This window comes from Cervus elaphus, chromosome 29, assembly GCF_910594005.1.
Source record: "Cervus elaphus chromosome 29, mCerEla1.1, whole genome shotgun sequence".
NCBI classification, from domain to species: Eukaryota; Metazoa; Chordata; class Mammalia; order Artiodactyla; family Cervidae; genus Cervus; species Cervus elaphus.
Window position 1 is genome coordinate 23,023,984 of NC_057843.1, and position 9,099 is coordinate 23,033,082.

The following is a 9,099-nucleotide window of genomic DNA, read 5'->3' on the forward strand; positions in this document are numbered from 1 at the left end:
CAAAAGTCAGTCTAGTCAAAGCTATGGTTTTTCCAGTAGTCATGTAAGGATGTGAGAGTTGGACTATAAAGAAAGCTGAGCACCAAAAAACTGATGCTCCTGAACTGTGGTTTGGAGAGGGCTCTTGAGAGTCCCTTGGACTGCAAGGAGATCCAACCAGTCCATCCTAAAGGAGATCAGTCTTGGGTGTTCATTGGAAAGACTGATGTTGAAGCTGAAAGTCCAATATTTCATCCACCTGATGCGAAGAGCTGACTCATTTGAAAAGACCCTGCTGTTGGGAAAGATTGAAGCCAGGAGGAGAAGGGGATGACAGGGGATGAGATGGTTGGATGGCATCACTGACTCAATGGACATGAGTTTGGGTAAACTCTGGGAGTTGGTTATGGACAGGGAGGCCTGGCATGCTGTGGTCCAAGGGGTTGCAAAAAGTTGGGCACGACTGAGTGATCTGAACTGAACTGAAGGCACCAGCAGTCTTAGCCAGAATTATATTTGCACCACCAGTAGAATTTGTCAATGTAGTAAAAATGACAAATAAGCCTGGATATCATTATCATAGGAATTTTACCTCATGAATCTCTATAGAGCATCCTAGGGATCTGCAGGGGCCCACATACTCCACTTTGAGAACTGCTGGTTTCATGAATTTCCTTCATCTGCTCTGGTCAGAGTTGCTCTGTAGCTTTAAATTCACAAGTAATTTCCTTGGTTCTTAAGATAAAATCTAACATCCTTCAAAAGCCTATCACTGGGCCCTTTTCCATATCTCCAGAGTCATGCCATGCTGGACCCTACCTGCATCAGTACAGTCTACCGACTCTGGTCTTGCTCAAATTTGAAAATAGACCAGAGCCATTCCCGCTGCAGAGACGCTCTGTATGCTGTGCTTTGTATTGTGTTGTTTTTTCTTTATTCTGGGAAATTCCGCTCTTCATGAATTACCTGACAAATTCTTCCTCATTCTTCAAGTCTCATACTTCAGATTACTTCCCTGGGGAGACTGAAGGTGGTCTCAATGAGCTTCCCAGGATACTCCCTGCCATCAGCATCTGTTACTTCTCCTCTGGAGCCCAGGGCCCATGTGTAAATACCTAATGACCTTATACCTACTTCTTTCATGGCAATGTCCTTGCTCCAGTGTGAGCTCTGTAAGGTCAGGGCCTCTGCCTCTCATACTCAAGACTCTCTCCACAAGGCCAACAGATAAAGGAATGAACTGCATGACATCTTTCTATATGTAGTTTACAGCCTTAGGACATTGGGAAAAGTGTCAAAAGGAAGAGGGAGAAACATGTCCTCAAATAAATGTCATGAGTAAAATATAGGTACATTTGTATTAAAGAAAATGATATATCTTTATGTTATAAATAGGACATATAAATGCAAGGACCATAAAATAAGTCAATGTAAAACTGAATTACATTCATACAAAAACATGTTATTCTGTAAGATTCAGCCACAAGGCATCAGATATACTTCCTCTAATTCTAAAAGCAGTTGGATGTCGAGATGCTCAACCTTAGTGCCGATACCAAAAGTCACTAGAACTATTTCATAGCTGAGGTAGAAATCAGAGTTTTGGAAATGAGTGAACAATGAAGACTCTGAGCTAGGATACGAGTCACTGAGAATCAGGCTTTTTCTTACTTCCTGAGTTTTCTTAGGAGCCTGTTAACACAGAAAGCGCCTTGTGATTTCCACTCTGACAGTTTCCCAGGTGCAGTCACTGTATCCCTTCTTTCTCAGGTAGACATGGATGCCCTGGAAGTACCTCTTCACGGCCAGTGTGGGGCCCATCCTTCCCAGGGCAGAGTCTTCCTCTCCCATCACCTGCCCCAGGCAGGCGTCCAGGTTGTCCAGCTGCTGATGGAGTCCAGTGCGGAGCTGCTCCAGGAGGGTGGTGTCCCAGGCAGCAGAGGAGCGCTCTGTGTGGAAGAGGGTGAAGCTCTGATGGAGCATCTCGTGGAGCATAGAGATGGCCTGGGCCTCCTGGAGTTGGAAGCCGTGCACCTGCTCCTGAGGGAATCTGAAGACTTCCCTGTACCCCAGACAGGAAAGAGAGAGATTGTGCTTATTTGATTCAAGTGGGAAGGTCTCCTGCTTTTCCAAGTCAAGGCTCTGAGGCAGTCATGGACTCAGAGGAGGAGATGGGGTTAGAGACGAGCATCATCAGTGTCATCATTGAAGAGATGAAGAACCATTGCTCAGTACCACAGGGAAGCATTCCGGTTGAGTAGATCGATTGCGAGCTTTGTTTCACCTTCATCTAAAGATATCCTTTTGTGTGCTTCTTAAATACTAAGCCCCCAAATTTTCATATTCTGAATTTACCCAGATCCATGTATCACCTCATTTTGGGCTTGCCTTTCACTTCAAAGGCCTGGAAAGCTGTCATGAGTTTCCACTCTTCTGTATCCTTACAGTCAAAGTAAAACGTATTCATTAAAAAAGTAGATTTTCTAATTCAGTGGAATGCTTGTCATCTCAACAGCTTTGAACTAATGATATATTAAGAGTTACTGGATCTTTCTTCCTGATGCTACAATTAATTTTTAAGGAAACTTTGTTAGACTTCTTTTTAATATCTTCTTTTGCCTGCCTCTCCATATTCCTCTTGAAAGAGCTGATCAGATGTGAAAGAAACCTGAGATTTACATGCATGGACCTCAGCTTATTCTCTGTGGCAAAACTTTTAATCTGTCAAATTTGGTTTTATTTCCTCTCCATAATTAAGAAAATTACTAAGCACTCATTAAGTACAAATCAATGTGCTGGACTTGTTACAGAGTCCAAGTTGCTCTGCTTGCCACAAGATAAATTAATGAATCCAAGATGAGGTATGGGGATAAGAAGGGACTTTATTCAGGAATGGGCGGACCGAAAAGATGGAAGACTAGAGCCTCAAAAAAACCGTCTTGTCTGGACCTGGATGTCAGATTCTTTTATGAATCAGAGGTGAGGGGAGGTGAGGAAACAAAGCAAAAAGACCTTTACATTCCTGCAGATAACTCCCAGAATGGTAAGCAAGCCTCAGGTAGGGGGAAGTGTCAGTTGCACATCCTTATAGTCATTTCATGGGTAGTGTGAAATGGAATATCTCATGTCATGAAAACACACAAAATGTCACACCTATCTGTGATTCTGCCCTTCCCAAACGTGAATTTCTGGGCCGCCTGGTAAGTAGCCAAGTAGGCCGCCTGTGCCCTTGCCACACACAGAGGCACAGTCCGTCACAGGTGAGCGGTGTCAGGTGATCTCCCTGAGGCAGGCCATTAGGTATGTTTACAATAACACAAAGACTTAAAGTCACAGAAGCAGATCCAGTGTAAATTCAAAACTAACCCTCCCTGCCTGGTTACACACTAAGCCTATACCAAGATGATTAATCCTCCAAAGTCACTCTCATGAAAATAAAGTATAACCACCACTCCCGTCCAGGTGTTCAAGTGGTTAGAATGTGTCTTTGCTGCTGTTCGGCAGCCTGTTTTAGCCCAGGCCATTGTCCTTGCCATGTCCAAGCAACCCACTTTTTCTCTGGTACTTTTGTATAATTTTCATATTGCTACCTCTTCTTTGTATTTCAGTTTGTAAAAGCTGTGCTAATGCTCCTGCAATCATTTCTATTTCCACTTTGAGGTTTGCTGCAAAAAAAAAAGGAACAGAAAACATAAATGAAAAGAAGAGGCAATGTATTTCCTCTGTGAATTTTCAAGAGATCAAAACTTGCCGCTCTCATCGAGCATTCCTGGAAAGTACAAATAAGCAGTTAAGGAAAAAGTCATGCACAAAGGTAAAAGGAAAGTAAACGATGTAATTGAAAAAACTATACTGACCTCTTCTCTGTCCAAATGACAAAATGTCACTTAACTACACAAATGGGGATGAAGAGTTCCACAGAGTGACAGATTTCAGACCAGCCCATGTGAGACTGTTTAGCTGCAGACAGAGCCAGAGGAGGGTAGCAGGCTCTAGGCAGAGTGTTACCTAAGAGGCTAGTTGTCAATTTGCTAAATCCCAGTATCTATTTATCTATCTTTATTTGTCTGTTTACATTACTCACTCTTCATGGACGTTATTGGATTCTGAGGATGTAAACCTATTAACTCGTGAAAAGAGACTGGGTTAAGACTGGATGGTCATTTTATTCCCATGTGAGAGGTCAGCTGTTACCTAGAAGCTACTAGATGTAAGTGATTTGGACAGGAAGTCATGTTCACACAAGAGATGAGATTAGATATAATAATGTTGAGCAGTGAGCTGAGAATTAAGGGATGGGAAGCAGGTCCTCTCAATGAAATTCTATCCAGTTTCCATAGTTGGATGTGTGAATTTTCTGCCTCGTGGGAACAGCTAACAGATACTGAATGCTTATATGTCCAGGCATTGTCAGAAGTACGTTACATCCTACAGTCTTCACAACTAGCCAGTGAAACAGACATGATTATCAGGACCATATAAAAGGAGAAAACCGGAGTGCTGAAGGTCACATAGCCAGTGCAGGCTGGAGCTGTGACATCAAACCAGACAATCTTGCCCCCATGTCCACTGTCTAAAGCTCTGGACTGAGCTGGCTGCTCTGACTATGTGCTTCCTACCATGGAAGGATACTTAGAAAGTTCTTCCTCTCCAATTCCTATTCTTTGTCACAGAAGTGCCATTCACTCATTCCAGGGACATTACAATCTTCACACTACAAATGATGAGTACACAGTTCCCTTTGAACTTGCTGAGTTCCAGTCCTACATCTGAAATGGTGTTTGGTTGAGATCTATGGTAGGAACCTGACTGACTATGGCAATTTAGCAACAATTTTGAGAGGCCCTGTTCCCATCTGAGGCAATATTTTGAGAAATTATCCAGAAAGTTAAAAAAATCCATTTAAATTACTCTTACTATCTATGTTTTCAGAAGATTATCATTTTCCCAGTCTTCAAATACTAAGTCTACTAAAACTTTCGTGTGTATAGTTCTGTTAGAGCTGGCTCTGGGACAGAACTGAAGCTCCAATACTTTGGCCACCTGATGGGAAGAGCCCACTCATTGGAAAAGACCCCGGTGCTGGGAAAGATTGAGGGCAAGAAGAGAAGGGGGCGACAGAGGATGAGATGATGGGATCGCATCACTGACTGAATGGACATGAATTTGAGCAAGCTCTGACCGATAGAGAAGGACAGGGAAGCCTGGTGTGCCATAGTCCATGGGATCAAAGAGAGTTGGACATGCCTTAGTGGGACAGAGAACCCTCCCTCTGTGCACTTCCTCTGAGACAGACATCTTGCTGGATACTCCACATGTGGCTCCTTTAGGGAGCTTACAGTCTCTCAGGGCAGTCAAACGTTACATAGTTAGATGGATTACTTAATTACAATTGTATGCAGTGTAGCTAAAGGAGAATGTGTAAGGTTAATGAAGAATAACATGGAGGCAGAGTAGTTTAGTGGTCAAGTACCACTTATGCAGTTAATCCTGACTGTTAGCAAGTTAAGTAATCTCTCTGAGTTTTCAGTTTCCTTATTTGCAAACATGTCAGTAATTATAGTAATTATCTCATAGGGAAGCTGTGAAAATTAATGAAATGTTTATTAACAACACTTGGCTGAGAGGCTGCCTGTAAAAACTTCTGCCATTAATATTCTTAAAAATTATCTGTACCTTACAGAATTGGTAAAGACATGTCATTACAAGGTTTGAATATAATTGCAACCTCAGTGTCCCTGAGTGTATGAGTAGGTTATCACTTCCCAGTGAAATATCTAAGGAGATGAGATTATCTGTATTATCACACAGTGACTGAAGCAAAGTTTCCTGTGAAATATTGTTGTGGTAGAGGAGGAAGAGAAATAAAATAGGAAAACTTGAATTTTTAGGACAGTCAGCACCTTAAAAAGTGCCTTGCAGATTATAGTTGCCACATAATTCATTTTTAACAAATGATATCAGTGATACTGTTCCCTATAATGTCTCCAGTGAGCTTAAGGCCAACTCAGGTAATATCGGAAAGGTACATACACACATTTTTTAAAGAAGGGAGAAGTGGGTAAATAAAAAAAAATGAGAGAAATCAAAATTTTCCTCTTATAAGCTCTTTTTATACTGAATATTTCTTGGTGACCTGGAAAAGCCACCATATATATATTGTATGAATATTTCTACCTTCTCTGACTTTGACCAGACTCTTCTCCCAGGAACAACTAACAGGTGTGAGAAGCATGATATACGGCTGTGTAGCTATCAACCACAGTGGCACGAATGATTTGGTGTCCCCCCCGAGGCACTCATGGCAAAAATGAGCATTTATGATTCATCAAAGAGTAGAAAAAGAAAGGAATGGGCAAAATGCGGAAAAACCCAGAAAAGGCAAGTTTCTCTGCTCACTCTTTAAGAGCCACCCATCACCCCAAGTCCTCAGAACATGCCTACACCTCCCTCCAGGCAGCCCTGCAGAGCCCCCAGCGTCCCCGTGGCCCTCCCCGTGTCTCTGCTGCTGGCCTTGGGGATGCTCTGCTCCAGCCCCGCGTGCTCTCTGGGCTGCGAGCTGCCTGCGAGCCGCGGCAATCTGGAAAGCTTCACGTGTTGGAGTCAGATGGAGAGAGTGTCCATCGTGTCCTGTCTGAGGGACAGGACTGACCAGATCTCTTCAGACCCTGGAGGACGGGCCAGGCTGAGGAGACAGAAGCCACAGCTGCTGTGCACGGGTTGCTCCAGCTGACCTCCCAGCTCTTCAGCACCTCGGGCTCCTCTGCAGGTCGGGACGAGAGCCTCCTGGACAGATTCCTCGCGGGACTTGATCAGCAGCTGGAGGAGCTGGACTGAGGGAGGGAAGGTCGACGGAACACTCACCTTGAGGGAGTGAGAACTCCAGATTGGCTGTGAAGAGTTACTTCCAGTGAATCAGTATGTATCTCAAAGAGAAAGAATACAGCCTCTGTGCCTGGGAGGTTGTCAGCTTGGAAATCAGAAGGAGCTTGGTCTTGGTCATCAAGCTCATTGGGAAACTCAGGAAATAAAGAAGACGTTGAATCTGAAAACAGTTCATCTGGTCAACTACATGGCTATTTTCTAAGACTCAAAGTGCAACCTTTAACTCTATTTTTGTGTCAGATGAAAAATAAGTGATGGCTAATATATGGGATTATTTAAATGTATATTAAATGTTATGCTACAATAACTTTAAAACAGGATTTAGAATCCATTTTCCATATCTTAAGAAGTTGTTATATTTATTTAAGTTATTGGAAATATATAGGCTGTTTATAGCATTTAAATCTTTATCATTCATAAGATATTTGTTTTGTATTATATTTTGTAGAAGACTATTCTTTTTTTCAGTAGAAAAAATAAAAGTAATTTTAAAAAACCAAATTGGTTTGCACATACCCTTGAATAAAATCTAACCCAAAGCCTAATTCCCCCAATAAACCTATACTGGAACCTCCGGAATATAGAGGGAATGGGGTTACCCACCCTGGGTCATAGAAGTAACAAGGGATAATTTGAGGAGGGATTGAATGTGATTCTTGAGATATAGATTAGAGGTGGGAGGGAGATGAGTGGAGAAAAGCCCAGGTAATGGACACATTTCCTGCTTGGGGCCTATAAAAACCAGAACACCTTCGAGGATTAGTGGAGAACCACATACATCATGGGAAGTCAATCTGCATATGTAGAATCTAGGATCCTGGAGTAGGATGTGGAAGGGAGAGTAAGTTTTCTACATTTGGCCACTCTTGCCAAAAGAGTCTTCCTGAACTGTTCAGTTCAGCTCAGTTCAGTCGCTCAGTCATGTCCAACTCTTTGCAACCCCATGAATCGCAGCATTCCAGGCCTCCCTGTCCATCACCAACTCCCGGAGTTTACTCAAACCCATGTCCATCGAGTCGATGATGCCAACCAACCCTCTCATCCTCTGTCATCCCCTTCTCCTCCTGCCCCCAATCCCTCCCAGCATCAGGGTCTTTTCAAATGAGTCAACTCTTCACATGAGGTGGCCAAAGTACTGGAGTTTCAGCTTCGGCATTAGTCCTTCCAATGAACACCCAGGACTGATCTCCTTTAGGATGGACTGGTTGGATCTCCTTGTAGTCCAAGGGACTCTCAAGAGTCTTCTCCAACACCATGGTTCAAAAGCATCGATTTTTCGGCACTCAGCTTTCTTCACAGTCCAACTCTCACATCCATACACGCCCTGAACTGTTCAAAATGAGGCAAAAAGAGCAAGGCAGGCTGGGGATTGCAGAGACAGCTAAGAAATGTGGGAACCAGTAGCTGCCATGATAAATGTGACTCTAAAGAAGTAAAGAGGGTTACGTAAGCATATTTATATTTATAAAACACACATGTCATTGCTAAACTTTTAAATAATTCATACAAAGAAATTATTTTTGGTCAATTACCCTTGACCTCTAGGAGCATGCACCCTAATCCTATACTGTTAATAATTTAATGGGTATCCTTCGAGACATTTTCAATGTAGTTAATAAGTCTATATATATGGACATATTAAAGTATATCACAAAAAATATCATTTTTATAGACTTCAGTTTCTCATTTATATTTACCCGCTAATAGATCTTTGAAATTTTTCTTCATTAGTATTTAAAATTAGATTGCCTAGTTATAAATTCCTGCATTGTGACTTAACTGCAATAACTAACTGCAATAACCATCTTAACTAAGATAATCATAAAAGCTCCTCTTGAAAGTATGGTAAGATTAATTGCTTTAATTTATAGAACATGCTCAGAATGCTACCAGACACTTCCCAAGTGCTCCTAACGTATTAACTCTTTGGATTTGAATCTGGTTAGAAGATTATTTCCTGACGTTCTGGGTCTGTGGTCAGGAAGATGAGGCAGTTCCCAGAGAGCTTTTCAGAGACAGATTCCTGCAGCTCACCCACTGCACAGTGAGAGGAGAAATAGCCATTCACTGGGATGATGAGGCCAAGCCTGTTGCACAATACCCAGAGTTCTAGACGGAAACATTCCTACCTGGCACACAGCCCAGCTGCCTACAAGGACTCACCCCTACCCTCAGTGGATTCTTGGTTCTCCCTGGAGTTTAGGAGCTCAGAGTTTCAGCCAGGAAGACACAGGC

General features: G+C 42.5%; 1 pseudogene; it reads left to right on the forward strand.

Moving 5' to 3' along the window:
- Positions 1-6,415: 6,415 nt before the first annotated feature.
- On the forward strand, positions 6,416-7,094 carry LOC122685893 (annotated as a pseudogene).
- Positions 7,095-9,099: the final 2,005 nt, after the last annotated feature.